Genomic DNA, 15,305 nt, shown 5'->3' on the forward strand with positions numbered 1-15,305 from the left:
AATAAGTATTTGGTCAGAAACAAAATTTCATCTCAATACTTTGTGATATATCCTTTGTTGGCAATGACAGAGGTCAAACGTTTTCTGTAAGTCTTCACAAGGTTGCCACACACTGTTGTTGGTATGTTGGCCCATTCCTCCATGCAGATCTCCTCTAGAGCAGTGATGTTTTTGGCTTTTCGCTTGGCAACACGGACTTTCAACTCCCTCCAAAGGTTTTCTATAGGGTTGAGATCTGGAGACTGGCTAGGCCACTCCAGGACCTTGAAATGCTTCTTACGAAGCCACTCCTTCGTTGCCCTGGCGGTGTGCTTTGGATCATTGTCATGTTGAAAGACCCAGCCACGTTTCATCTTCAGTGCCCTTGCTGATGGAAGGAGGTTTGCACTCAAAATCTCAAGATACATGGCCCCATTCATTCTTTCATGTACCCGGATCAGTCGTCCTGGCCCCTTTGCAGAGAAACAGCCCCAAAGCATGATGTTTCCACCACCATGCTTTACAGTAGGTATGGTGTTTGATGGATGCAACTCAGTATTCTTTTTCCTCCAAACACGACAAGTTGTGTTTCTACCAAACAGTTCCAGTTTGGTTTCATCAGACCATAGGACATTCTCCCAAAACTCCTCTGGATCATCCAAATGCTCTCTAGCAAACTTCAGACGGGCCCGGAAATGTACAGGCTTACGCAGTGGGACACGTCTGGCACTGCAGGATCTGAGTCCATGGTGGCGTAGTGTGTTACTTATGGTAGGCCTTGTTACATTGGTCCCAGCTCTCTGCAGTTCATTCACTAGGTCCCCCCGCGTGGTTCTGGGATTTTTGCTCACCGTTCTTGTGATCATTCTGACCCCACGGGGTGGGATTTTGCGTGGAGCACCAGATCGAGGGAGATTATCAGTGGTCTTGTATGTCTTCCATTTTCTAATTATTGCTCCCACAGTAGATTTCTTCACTCCAAGCTGGTTGGCTATTGCAGATTCAGTCTTCCCAGCCTGGTGCAGGGCTACAATTTTGTTTCTGGTGTCCTTTGACAGCTCTTTGGTCTTCACCATAGTGGAGTTTGGAGTCAGACTGTTTGAGGGTGTGCACAGGTGTCTTTTTATACTGATAACAAGTTTAAACAGGTGCCATTACTACAGGTAATGAGTGGAGGAAAGAGGAGACTCTTAAAGAAGAAGTTACAGGTCTGTGAGAGCCAGAAATCTTGATTGCTTGTTTCTGACCAAATACTTATTTTCCACCATAATATGCAAATAAAATGAAAAAAAAACAGACAATGTGATTTTCTGGATTTTTTTTTCTCAGTTTGTCTCCCATAGTTGAGGTCTACCTATGATGTAAATTACAGACGCCTCTCATCTTTTTAAGTGGTGGAACTTGCACTATTGCTGACTGACTAAATACTTTTTTGCCCCACTGTACATGCCTATTGGAGACTTATACTGCCTATTGGGGACATTTACCTGCCTATTGGGGACTTATGCTACCTATTGGGGACATTTACCTGCCTATTGGGGAATGGCCAGAATGTGCACTGTTCTGATCTCATTCCAATTTATTTTTTTTCAACTTTTTGACTGCGCTCCTACTTGTATATGTTTGAGGAAAAGGTGTGTGTAAATGGGTGTGGCTTAAAATAACCTCATGACCCAATGTCAACATGGGTTTACGAGGGACCATTCCTGTCAGACTAATCTGATAAGCTTTTATGAAGAAGTAAGTTCAGGACTGGACCAAGGAAATGCAGTGGACATGATGTACATGGACTTTTCAAAAGCTTTTGATACGGTGCCACACAAAAGGTTGATACATAAAATGAGAACAATGAGGATAGGGGAAAATATGTGTAAGTGGGTTAAGAGCTGGCTCAAGGATAGGAAACAAAGGGTGGTTATTAATGGAATACACTCGGACTGGGTCACCGTTAGCAGTGGGGTACCACAGGGTGCATTATTGGGCCCGCTGGTTATTAATGGAATACACTCGGACTGGGTCACCGTTAGCAGTGGGGTACCACAGGGTGCATTATTGGGCCCGCTTCTTTTTAACATATTTATTAATGACCTTGTAGGGGGCATAGACAGTAGAATTTCATTATTTGCAGATGACACTAAACTCTGCAGGGTAATCAATACAGAGGAGGACAATTTTATATTACAGGAGGATTTATGTAAACTAGAAGCTTGGGCTGATAAATGGCAAATGAGCTTTAATGGGGATAAATGTAAGGTCATGCACTTGGGTAGAACGAACAAGATGTATAATTATGTGCTTAATTGTAAAACACTGGGCAAAACTGTCACTGAAAAAGACCTGGGTGTATGGGTGGACAACAAACTCACATCTAGTGGCCAGTGTCAGGCAGCTGCTGCAAAGGCAAATAAAATAATGGGATGTGTTGTGAGTTCATTTTCCCCTTCGTCACTGAGGTCTGGTGAACTCCCTATTCTGGTAAAGGAAGGTAATGAGCCTGATTATCAGGCACCTGAGCCTAATGATGATGACTGGCTGAGTGGAGTCACGGACTGGATATAAGGCTGCCGACGCCCTTCTGCCCTGCGGGTGATTTCTCTGTGGACTTCTAGGAGACCAGTCTGATTCCTGCTCCTCTAAAGCTAAGTTTTCTGCTTTGCCTGTTAGCATTTGTGTTTTGTTTTTGTTTGCCTTGCTTTTCTGGATTCTGCCATTCCCTGCTGGGGTGAGCTGAATCTCCTTTTGCCGGTTGCTCTGTCTTCAGAATATTCCTGAGTACTGACATAGCCTTTTTGAAGCCTAGCGTCTTCAGGGTCTTTTTCACTGTCAGTCTGTTGGCTCTTATTTTCATAGGGTTTTTCACGGATTGCAGACAGCAGCCTTCCTGTCCTTTCCTATCTAGTTAGCTTGGGCCCCGTCTTTGCTCAGTCTATCTTTCTGTCTGTGTTAGTGTTCTTTCTTCTTGCTTCACCGTCATTATATGTTGGGGGCTGCCTTTTGCTTTGGGGTCTGCTCTGGGGCAGTCTAGATTTCCCTTTCTGTCTTTAGGCTATATAGTCCTCCGGCTGTGATCGAGGGGTCTAGGGCATCGTAGGAACCCCCCACGGCTACTGCTTGTTGTGTTGATAGGTTCAGGGGTCTGCAATCCGATAGCTGCCAACTTCTCTGGTTTTCTGGACTTAGCTAGCATTTCTGTTTTTGCCTCCTACAGTGACTCATTCATAACAGAATCACCCGCCATACCGCAGATTCTAGGGTACTCAATAGCAGGAAAGAATTGTGTTTAAAAAAAAAAAAGAGTGTGTATATTCTTTCCTCTATATCTCTGAGGCCGTAGTGGGAATTTTTTTTTTCTCTCAATGTAGACAAAGCAATTGTCTGATCATGTGGAGCAGCTCGCTGCGGAAGTGCGGGGAATTTCCGCCTACCTTGCTCGTTCGCATGCTGTTGAACCAAAGATTCCTACACCTGATGTATTTTTTGGGGATCGATCTAAATTTTTGAGTTTCAAAAATAATTGTAAATTATTTTTTGCCTTGAAGCCTAATTCGTCAGGGAGCTCTGCGCAGCAGGTTAAAATTGTCATCTCTTTGCTGCGTGGCGATCCTCAGGATTGGGCGTTTTCTTTGAAACCAGATGATCCTATTCTGACTAATGTGAATGCATTCTTTCAAGTCTTGGGGTTGTTGTATGACGAACCTAATGCTATTGATCAGACTGAAAAGACCCTGTTGGCATTGAACCAGGGTCGAGATTCTTCAGAGTTGTACTGTCAAAAGTTCTGAAAGTGGGCGGTCCTTACTACCTGGAATGATAATGCCTTGGCTGCTCTCTTTCGGAAGGGTTTGTCAGAAGCCGTAAAAGATACTATGGTGGGATTTCCTGTTCCCTCTGGTCTGGACGATTCTATGTCATTAGCGATTCAGGTTGATCGGCGTTTACGTGAACGCAGGATTGCACGAGAGGTGTTGCCACCGGTTGAACAGACGTCTGAACCTATGCAATGTGATAGAGTTTTGTCTAGGGCGCAACGTCAGGAGTTCAGAAGGTGTAATAAGCTGTGTTTTTTCTGTGGAGATGCCTCGCATATTATTTCTGTTTGTCCTAAACGAGAGAAACGCTTTGCACACACGTTTTCTGTTGGTGGTGTTCAACCTAAGTTTCTTCTGGCAATTATTCTGATCTGCTCCCTGTCCACATTTTCCGCCAAGGCTTTTGTGGATTCAGGAGCAGCGCTAAACCTAATGGACTTGGATTTTGCTAAACGTTGTGGATTTCCGATGACACCTCTGCAGACACCTATCCCTTTGAGGGGGATTAATGCTACTCCTTTGGCGAAAAATAAACCTCAGTTTTGGACCCAGGTGGTCATGCGGGTCGCCCCAGACCATCAAGAAAATTGCAGATTTTTGGTGTTGCATGGTCTGCATGATGCCGTTGTTCTGGGGTTTCCCTGGTTGCAAATTCATAATCCAGTTTTGGATTGGAAATCCGTGTCTGTGGTGAGTTGGGGTTGTCGGTGTGCCTTTAGTGAGGCTCCGTTTTTTTCCACCTCTCCTCAGTCGCATGATGTTCCTGACTATTTGGCGGACTTTTATGATGTATTTAGTGAGAATGAGTCTGCATCTTTGCCTCCTCATAGGAGTTATGACTGTGCAATTGAACTGAGCCCGGGGTGTAAATTTCCCAAGGGTCGTCTCTTCAATTTATCTGTACCCGAGCACGAGGCTATGCGATCCTATATTAAGGAGGCGTCGGAGAAGGGTCATATTAGACAATCCTCTTCACCCTTAGGTGCCATTTTTTTTTTTGTGGCCAAAAAGGATGGTTCTTTAAGGCCTTGTATTGATTATCGTGCCCTCAACAAAATTACTATTAAATATCAGTATCCATTACCCCTGATTTCGGATCTATTCTCTAGAGTTAGAGGTGCTTGCTGGTTTACCAAGCTTGACCTCAGGGGGGCGTATAATCTTATCCGCATTAAGCAGGGGGATGAATGGAAGACGGCGTTTAATACTCCGGAGGGACATTTTGAGTACCTGGTGATGCCTTTTGGGCTCACTAATGCCCCTTCTGTCTTCCAGTGCTTCATGAACGATATTTTCCGAGACTTTGTCGATAAATTTTTGATTATCTATCTGGATGATATTTTGATCTTCTCCAAGGATTGGGATTCTCATGTGGAACATATTCGGACTGTGTCCCGGATCATGAGGGAGAATTCCCTGTATGTCAAAGGATCGAAATGCCTTTTTGGAGTACAGAGGATTTCATTTTTGGGATTTATTTTGTCTCCGTCAACTATTGAAATGGACCCAGCCAAGGTACAGGCCATTTATGATTGGGTTCAGCCCACTTCTTTGAAGGCCCTCCAGAAGTTTTTGGGTTTTGCTAATTTTTATCGGAAATTTATAGCAAAATTTTCTAGTATTGCCAAGCCATTGACTGATCTGACTAAGAAGGGTGCTGATGTGTTGAATTGATCTCCGGTGGCTGTTGCTTCCTTTCAGGATCTGAAGCGAAGATTTACCTCCGCCCCGGTTTTGCGGCAACCTGATGTCTCACTCCCGTTCCAGGTAGAGGTGGATGCTTCTGAGATTGGTGCAGGAGCTGTTTTGTACCAAAAGGATCCTGTAACATCTAAAATGAATCCCTGTGCTTTCTTTTCCCGAAAGTTCTCTCCATCTGAACGTAACTGTGATGTGGGTAATCGGGAACTGTTGGCCATGAAATGGGCATTTGAGGAGTGGAGACATTAGTTGGAGGGAGCTAAACATCAAGTTGTGGTCCTCACTGACCACAAGAATTTGATTTACCTAGAGTCGGCTAAACGCTTGAACCCTAGACATGCTAGGTGGGCCTTGTTTTTTACACGTTTTGATTTTGTGGTCTCTTTTCTTCCTGGAACTAAGAATGTCAAGGCAGACGCCCTCTCTAGGAGCTTCTTCGCTGATTCTCCTGTGGTGACCAAGCCTGCTACCATCTTAGGCGAAGGGGTAGTTCTTTCTGCCATCTCGTCCGATTTGAGACTTGCTCTGCAAGAGTTCCAGGAAGACAAACCTGAGCGTTGTCCCAGTGGAAAGCTGTATGTTCCTGACCAGTGGAAGAAGAGAGTGATGTCTGAAGTTCATTGCTCTGCATTGGCTGGTCATCCAGGTATTTTTGGTACTAGAGATCTGGTGAGTCGGTCTTTTTGGTGGTCCACCTTGTCTCATGATGTCAGGAATTTTGTGCAGTCCTGTGGGACTTGCTCCCGGTCTAAATCTTGTTCTCGCTCTAGTGGGTTGTTGATGCCTTTGCCGGTCCCCAGGAGGCCATGGACCCATATTTCAATGGATTTCATCTCTGATATGCCGGTCTCTCAAAGAATGACTGTTATTTGGGTGATTTGTGATAGGTTCTCTAAGATGGTTCATCTTGTACCACTCCCTAAGTTGCCGTCTTCCTCTGAGTTGGTGCCCCTGTTTTTGCAACAGGTGGTTCGCTTGCACGGGATTCCTGAGAACATTGTATCTGACAGAGGAGTTCAGTTTGTGTCCAGATTTTGGAGGACTTTCTGTTCCAAGCTGGGAATCCAGTTGTCCTTCTCCTCTGCTTTTCACCCTCAGACCAATGGGCAGACAGAGAGAACAAACAAGACCTTGGAGTCGTATTTGAGATGTTTTATTTCCGCTGATCAGGATGATTGGGTTTCATTTTTGCCCTTGGCCGAATTTGCTTTAAATAATAGAGCTAGTTCTGCCACTTTGATGTCACCTTTTTTTTGTAACTTTGGGTTTCATCCTCGATTTTCTTCAGAGCAGGTGGAGCCTTCTGCCTGCCCAGGTGTTGACACTGTGGTGGAGATAATGCACCAGATCTGGGACCAAGTGGTGGATAAGTTATCTCTCTCCCAGGGAAAGGCCCAGCGGTTTTCCAATCGACATAGGACCATTGGTCCCCAGTTTAAGATTGGTGATATGTTGTGTTTATCATCAAAAAATATTGCTCTGAAGGTGGCTTCTCCTAAGTTTAAGCCTAGATTTATTGGACCTTACAAGATTTTGGAGATTATTAATCTGGTCTCTTTTCGTTTGGCTCTTCCTGTCACATTTAAAATCCATAATGTGTTCCATAAGTCCTTGTTGAAGAGGTTTGTTGACCCTGTATTGGTTGAAGGTAACATGGAATATGAGGTAGAGAAAATACTGGATTCCCGTCTGGCTAGACGGAGACTCCAGTATTTGGTTAAGTGGAAGGGTTATGGTCAGGAGGATAATTCCTGGGTCTCTGCCTCTGATATTCATGCCGAAAGATTGGTGCGTGCCTTTCATCGGGCTCACCCTGATCGCCCTGGTGGCGTGGTTGAGGGTTCGGTGACCCCTCCTCAAGGGGGTGGTACTGTTGTGAGTTCATTTTCCCCTTCGTCACTGAGGTCTGGTGAACTCCCTATTCTGGTAAAGGAAGGTAATGAGCCTGATTATCAGGCACCTGAGCCTAATGATGATGACTGGCTGAGTGGAGTCACGGACTGGATATAAGGCTGACGATGCCCTTCTGCCCTGCGGGTGATTTCTCTGTGGACTTCTAGGAGACCAGTCTGATTCCTGCTCCTCTAAAGCTAAGTTTTCTGCTTTGCCTGTTAGCATTTGTGTTTTGTTTTTGTTTGCCTTGCTTTTCTGGATTCTGCCATTCCCTGCTGGGGTGAGCTGAATCTCCTTTTGCCGGTTGCTCTGTCTTCAGTATATTCCTGAGTACTGACATAGCTTTTTTGAAGCCTAGCTTCTTCAGGGCCTTTTTCACTGTCTGTTGGCTCTTATTTTCATAGGGTTTTTCACGGATTGCAGACAGCAGCCTTCCTGTCCTTTCCTATCTAGTTAGCTTGGGCCCCGTCTTTGCTCAGTCTATCTTTCTGTCTGTGTTAGTGTTCTTTCTTCTTGCTTCACCGTCATTATATGTTGGGGGCTGCCTTTTGCTTTGGGGTCTGCTCTGGGGCAGTTTAGATTTCCCTTTCTGTCTTTAGGCTATATAGTCCTCCGGCTGTGATCGAGGGGTCTAGGGCATCGTAGGAACCCCCCACGGCTACTGCTAGTTGTGTTGATAGGTTCAGGGGTCTGCAATCCGATGGCTGCCAACGTCTCTGGTTTTCTGGACTTAGCTAGCATTTCTGTTTTTGCCTCCTACGGTGACTCATTCATAACAGGGATGCATTAAAAGAGGCATAGATGCTCATGAGGAGAACATAATTTTACCTCTATATAAGTCACTAATACGACCACACTTAGAATACTGTGTACAGTTCTGGTCTCCGGTGTATAAGAAAGACATAGCTGAACTGGAGCGGGTGCAGAGAAGAGCGACTAAGGTTATTAGGGAACTAGGGGGTCTGCAATACCAAGACAGGTTATTACACTTGGGGTTATTAAGTTTGGAAAAACGAAGGCTTAGGGGTGATCTTATTACAATGTATAAATATATGCGGGGACAGTGCAAAGACCTTTCTAATGATCTTTTTACTCTTAGACCTGTGATGGGGACAAGGGGGCATCCTCTACATCTGGAGGAAAGAAGGTTTAAGCATACTCACAGACGCAGATTCTTTACTGTAAGAGCAGTGAGACTATGATGTTGCAATAAGTGATTCCCTACTAAAATTTAAGAAGGGACTGGATGCCTTTCTTGAAAAGTATACTATTACAGGGTATGCACACTAGTTTCCTTAATATTGCGTTGATCCAGGGAGCTAGTCTGATTGCCGTATGTGGAGTCGGGAAGGAATTTTTTTCCCCAATGTGAAGCTTACTGTTTGCTACATGGGTTTTTTTTTGCCTTCCTCTGGATCAACATGTTAGGGAAGGTTAGGACAGGATATGGGTTGAACTAGATGGACTTAAAGTCTTCCTTCAACCTTAATAACTATGTTTGTTACTATGTTAAAATAGGTGTGGCTTAAAATGGGTGTGGCTTAAAATGGGTGTGGTTTTCCTACACACAAACACAGAACCTGTTGTTAAAAAGTTGAATCCCACCCCTGACAGAGAGCCCCTGCCAGAACCATGTGACCACAGCTTATCTCCACTCTGAACAAAAGGTTCAGCCAACTGAACTCCAAGTGCCTAATCTTATGGCCCATTACATATTGTAATCTGTTGGGAGGTTCCTTACACATCTAATAGTTGGCCGATCCTACCCAAAGTTGCAGGTTCAGATGACTTTTATCTAATGTTTATGGTGATGCTTAGATTATGCTGGAGAGTAGTGGTATCTGATTACTTATTTCTTGCTAAGGTTTTCTAATATAACTGATAGGAAGAATATCTGATATGATAATGACTAACAGGTTTTTGAAGTATAAAGCATACGACTAATATATAAGTTCTGCTTCATACCTAATAAAATAGGTTCTTACCTATCCCGAGTCTCGCCCAAAGTCCTGTTATTCAGCATCACATTGTCTTGTCGTGTCCGTCTGTCCCTGTTGCAGATTGAAAAATGATTCCGTATCGGTTCCAATTTACAATCTGTGTGTGTAGCCTGACCCCGCTGTCATGTGTTACTCACTTCCATCTGCCCACTCTTTTAGGTAAGATAGAAACAGAGGAAAAGAGACCTGACCAGGAACATCTCATCCCTTCGTAGTTTGTGTCCATGAAGACACATATGGCCTGAATAGGAGCTGTATGTATACTTCGCTTTTCCAACTAAGGCTACAGTATGTGCAGACATTTCTTTTTCTCGAAGCGCGATGGAACAATGCAAAATGATTGATTGCAAAATTGTGCATCACTTTCAATCTTGGATACAGAGAGAGAGAACAGTACGAGAGTCCGCTGGACACCTAGCATTACAGAAGTGCTGCAAAACAAAAAAAGCTGCTATATACCTAAAAAAATCTTTTTTCATTGGCTTCTGTGAAAATCAACAGTTTCTGTCAAAAGTAATGTAGAGTCTGTTTCATAAATGACAAATTCAGGTCATATACTGTAAGTTGTGTCCAGAATTGAAAAATATTACTATTACAGTTCTGTTCTATTATGGCTATAAGAATACATGTTTTTGCTCGAAAAGGCAATTTTGGTAATAAGAAAAATGCCAAGAAATTAGAATCTTTATGTCTAAAAATGCAACATTAAACCTAAATGAGTGATATTAAGGGACTTTTACAAGTCCCTTTTTAATTAACCAAATAGCACGTAGGGAAAGACTCTTCGAGAACGGGGTGTTGTAAAAATCACACTGTGTTCAATATTTGATTACTTTATAAGAGATTTCAAACTATTAGATCAGTAATAACAATGTTTTCCCTAAAAAATAATCTTTATTGTATCATGGGGTTGTTTATTAGTATTTTGAAGGATGTTGAAGGGAGTCTGCTACCCCCCAAAACTCATGTTATACCATTTAGGGGCAGGATGGTGGCTCAGTAGTTAGCATTGCAGCCTTGCAATCCCACAAAGGACAACATCTGCAAGGTATGTAATAGTACAAAAGATAGGGTCAAAGTCTGTTCATTGCTGCTAATGTACATGTGCATTTTCTAAAATACTGGCAAAAGGCCACTGTAAAAATTAAATTTCTAATTTTAATACAGATAATGATATGGAAAAACAAAACATTTCCAAAAGTTTTTAAAAAGTTAGTTTGGCAAAAAAAACTGTAGGACATTTTCTGATGGTGCATTGCCTTTAGCACATATTCTAGTTTATGTTCCTTTGTAAAAATGTTTAAAAAAATGTATAGTAGATTTGTTGGTACAACCATAATATTGAATATAACATATGGATAAATCTAGAGGAACCCTTGTCCAGTGAGCTCAGTGATTCTCTATCATGTGGGCAGGATAGGGCGCCTACATTAGCAGCATGTATACAGAGCAATGTTCAGGCAGTGTGCTTCTTTTCAACTGACAATGTTTATCCGTTGTTCATAATATTTGGCACCTATTTTCTCTGGTGCGTTCACCTGCCAAATTTCCAACTGCATTCCTACTACTTTAAGGGGAATTTCTGACTTTAAACTGTAGAAAAAACTTGAATATGAACAATAGTAATTAGAACTAACCATCAGGTCAGCAAGTTACAACCGGAATATCTCGATGTTCAACTCCTTACGGATGCAGACCAGGTTCACATTTACATAGTGCTGTTTGTTGGACGTATACGTGGAAACACAAAAAGCTGTACAGTATATTGCCTGCCATAAACTGAAATAAGAAGGACATAATAAGAAAGCAAGGTTTATATTGTGTGTTACATTTTATTTGACTGTATAAAAAAAAAATTGACCACAAATTTGTCCACCAGAAAACAGTGTGAAAAAGGTTACATTTTTCTCCATTATTGTCAATTGGAGATATAAGGACGTTCCAGTACATCTAAAATGTATACGTTTTCCTGAAAAGCTAGTTGAGAAAATAATTAAAAAAGGATATCTAAAAAAAAAAAGTACTGTATGTATGTCAAAATTCTGACAGACGTAGTTCTACAAATTGATCACGCATACAATTCTGAAAATAAACGCCCAGTGCATACGTCCTACATCTGCGGATACTTAGCCTAAAGTTGACCCTCAGCATAGTTTTCCGTTTTTGCCTCCCTGCATTTAGAGAGCTAAAACTTTTTTTTTTATTTTGTATGTCTTTGCCTACATTGCATTGAGATTCCGTGTTAGGTTACTTTTTTTGAGTACATTTCTGTTTTGTATGATTAGAATTCTACGTACATAATTTGTGTAAGTCATAATTGTTTACAAAAATCTCAATTTTTACATTTACATTTTATAATTAGTGTATATATTGTAGTGATTTAGGGAGTGACTAATGTATAATTTTATGCTAAATGTCAAATTTATTTTTTCATATACATTGTGTACATGACAGAAGCAGCTACGAGGATTTTGTAGCATCTCTCCCTCTTGAAATGATATGAGAGTTAAGCCAAGCCTATGTTTATTAGGGGTGTCAGGACTGATACTCACTGTCAGTAACATTATCTTATGTTCATGGCCAGGTTTACACCACCAGGTTTCTGTGTAACAGCAGTATAGATAGAGATAAATACGTCCTCAGTTATGAGTGTGACTGTGACTGACATGCCGGGAGTAGAGAGGGGATCACAGATAAAGCCCACTCCTCTCATGTGGCTGCATTGCAATTGGTATTGATGAAACACTAATTGGCCTAATTTTGTAACTCACCAAAAAGGACATGAAATTCAAAAATTATCACAGAAAAAAGACAGCCATATTTATCAACCGCTCACACACCGACCTTTCATGGAGTTGGTGGTTGCCTACTATTACAAATGCACACTGATGAGGCTTGTATAGGGCAGCAGTCACACAGATAGGTGTAATACACAGTGACTTACAGCCTATTAGTGACGTCAATACTAGTTGACTAATATTGTGTAGATCCCCTTCTTGGCACCAGAGCACTATGATCGGGCTAAGCATGGACTCTACAAGACAGAGAATGGTAGCAGCAGATCAATGTGATCTTCATGGATTATACTTGTCTTTCCAGTTAATCACACAAGTGCTCAATCTGGGAAATTTTTAGGCAAAGTCAACAGCCTAAACTTTGTCATGTTTCTCAAACCATTCTTGAACATTTTCTCAATGTGACAAGGCGCATTATGCCACCTAAAGAGGTCAATGCCATTATGAAACACTTTGCCATGAAGAGATATTGATCTATAACAATGTCTAGGTAGGTACTATGCAATAAAGTAACATCTATATACTGTAAATGGCAAGACCAAAGATTTTCAACCAGAAAATTGCCTAGAGCATCATGCTTTTAGGGTTCTCATAGTATAGCTTGTTGCAATCCTTTTCGCAGGTAGGTGACTTACACAAAATAGATGAGTGGGCCACATTCTTTTATTTCTTGGTAGTCCAATTCTGATGCTCATAGGTGGACTGAGGACAGCATGGGCATGGTCTGCAGCGCCACACTCACATATGCAGCAAGCTGAGATGCAGTTTGTGTTCTAATTTGTGCAACCCTAGCTCTACCTTCACGATATGACAAGACAGGATACCATTTAAATAACTTGTCTAATATTGTGTAGATCCCTCCCATGTCACCTTTACTATCTGATCTGACCTGTCTAAGCATGGACTCCCTAAGTCCTCTAATAATAGTATCTGGGACTTGACATTAGTGGTGCCTAAACACAATGAGCTATGAATGCATGGACTTCACCAGATTTCTAATGGTGTCCATATCTGGCACTAAGCACTCTTGGCACCAAAACACAATGACTTGTCAATGCATGGAGTCCAAAATACCGATAGTGGTGTCCATATCAGGCACTAACTTAGCAGCAGATTCTTTAAATCATGTAAATTATGAGGTGAGGCCTTTATGGGTTTAATTTATTTTTCCAGTGCATTCCTCAAATACTCGAACGGAGAAAATTTTTAAAAAGCCATCACTTTGAACTTTGTCATGTTTCCTGAACCATTCCTGAACATTTTTGCAGTGTGATATGGTGCATAATCCTGGTGAAAGAGGCCACTGCATTGGGTCCTTATGTGCATTATTGATCATTTGGAGGCCCATGACCCTGTCACGGTTTTCACCTCCTTGGAACACTTTTGGTAGATACTCATCTCCGCACATTATTCAGAGGTTTTACTGTCATGGCTAATTAATATACACAATGTGCTTCCGGTGTTACATGGGGTCATTAATCGATTCAAATTTATGTTTTACCAGTTCAATGTTCAATCATTCCTTTTAATGCTGTGACTTGTGATCCATTATGGAAAATCTAGTAGGGCGCAATAGAAACTATACAGCCGAGGTCTGTCATGGTGGGTAGTCTTGGAGTGAATATTTTCTCTGCCCGATTGTTTTCATGTATCACATAATCAGCAGCCATTTGTCCACAGAAGTTTGCCTTGGTCCTTTACAACCTACTAGATAAGGAAAGATAAAGAAAAATGAATATAATAAAGCTTCTAAAGTCGGCAAAATTTATATAATACACATTCCATGTTACTAAAGCCCCCGTCACACACAGCGAGATCGCTAGCGAGATCGCTGCTGAGTCACAAGTTTTGTGACGCAACAGCGATCTCACCAGCGATCTCGCTGTGTGTGACATGTATCAGTGACTGGCCCCCCTGCCAGGTATCGCTGATCGTGCTTGAATGCCCTGGACATTTTTTTGATCATTGGTCTGCCACTGGCCAGCACGCATCGCTGCCTGTGGCAGCGGGAGACCATCGATCAGTGAGCTGGAACTGGTATCCAAGGTAAACGGCGGGTAACTAAGCACGTGCGTCACTTAGTTACCCGTTGTGTACCTTGGATACCAGCGTGCTGGCGCTGGGAGCTGGTATCCAAGGTAAACAGTGGGTAACTAAGTGCCGCACGCGCTTAGTTACCCGCTGTTTACCTTGGATACCAGTTCCCAGCGCTAGCACGCTTCTATCCAAGGTACACAGCGGGTAACTAAGCGACGCGCGAGCTTGTTACCCACGTCGTCGCTGATCCTGATCGCTGGTGAGTCAGCCTTTTTGTCAGCTCACCAGCGATCATGTAGCGGCACACCAGCGATCCTGACCACGTCATATCGTTGTCGGGATCATGGTGCATCGCTATGTGTGATGGGGCCTTTACTTGAATCTGGATAACATAATATTGTTTCACCTTTTGGCTCTTAGTTTGGTAATCAGAGCACTGACAACATTTTTTTGGATTATTGTTCAGTTACATGAGACTAATGGGGAAAAGGAAATGAATAGGAAAACCTTGTTGTCTATCCCCATCACAGCAGATACCTGAGCAATCGAAGATACATCCACACGTAGACTGGTTCAAGGCTCCAGTGATAGGATAAAGCTTTCACCTTTCACTACCATTATGGCCTAATTTTAAGCTGTAATGGACGGAGAAAGATTACGTTTTTTTCTATCTTTGGCACCGTGAACACATGCCTCATGATGTTCGCTGAGTACAGGAACTTGCTCTGTCACTTTAAAACCTGGCGCAGAAGACTTTTGGTAAGTCGCCAATAGATGTTACATTTTTCTCTGAAAATTCCACTGATTTTGTCACAGACCATTTATTTTCCATGGGTTCTGCCAGATATTCCTCATTGCTTTAAAGTCTAAACCAGTTGTTCTGCTTCCTCACAGATAAGTGGCATCAGAGGGGTCTTAAGCCTCTTATTTTCCCCTGCAGAGATATAAAACGCAAATTCACCGAATGCGAATGTTAAACCAGACTGACAACTGTCAGCTTACCATGATCCTATGTGTATGGCCGGCTGTAGGCTTCTTATGCATTTTTTATCTAGTTTATGCTTTTTTAAGTCACTTTCCTCATACACACA

General features: G+C 42.4%; 1 protein-coding gene and 1 long non-coding RNA gene across 4 annotated transcripts in view; one reads left to right on the top strand and one right to left on the bottom strand.

Annotated features, from left to right (window-relative positions):
• CHST3 (carbohydrate sulfotransferase 3) overlaps nt 1-15,305 on the top strand; it is a 172,108-nt gene that overhangs the window by 87,680 nt on the left and 69,123 nt on the right. The window lies entirely within an intron of this gene.
• Nucleotides 11,015-15,305, bottom strand: part of LOC141072845 (uncharacterized) — a 42,303-nt gene continuing 38,012 nt past the window's right edge. The window contains exon 4 of one of the 2 annotated variants that reach the window (XR_012226878.1): nt 11,015-13,884. This is a non-coding gene — a long non-coding RNA (uncharacterized lncRNA). The remainder of the gene's footprint in view (nt 13,885-15,305) is intronic. The other variant, XR_012226879.1, reaches the window with a different exon arrangement.

Source organism: Dendrobates tinctorius, unplaced genomic scaffold, assembly GCF_039654945.1.
Source record: "Dendrobates tinctorius isolate UK_male_01 unplaced genomic scaffold, ASM3965494v1 ptg000292l, whole genome shotgun sequence".
Lineage (NCBI taxonomy): Eukaryota > Metazoa > Chordata > Amphibia > Anura > Dendrobatidae > Dendrobates > Dendrobates tinctorius.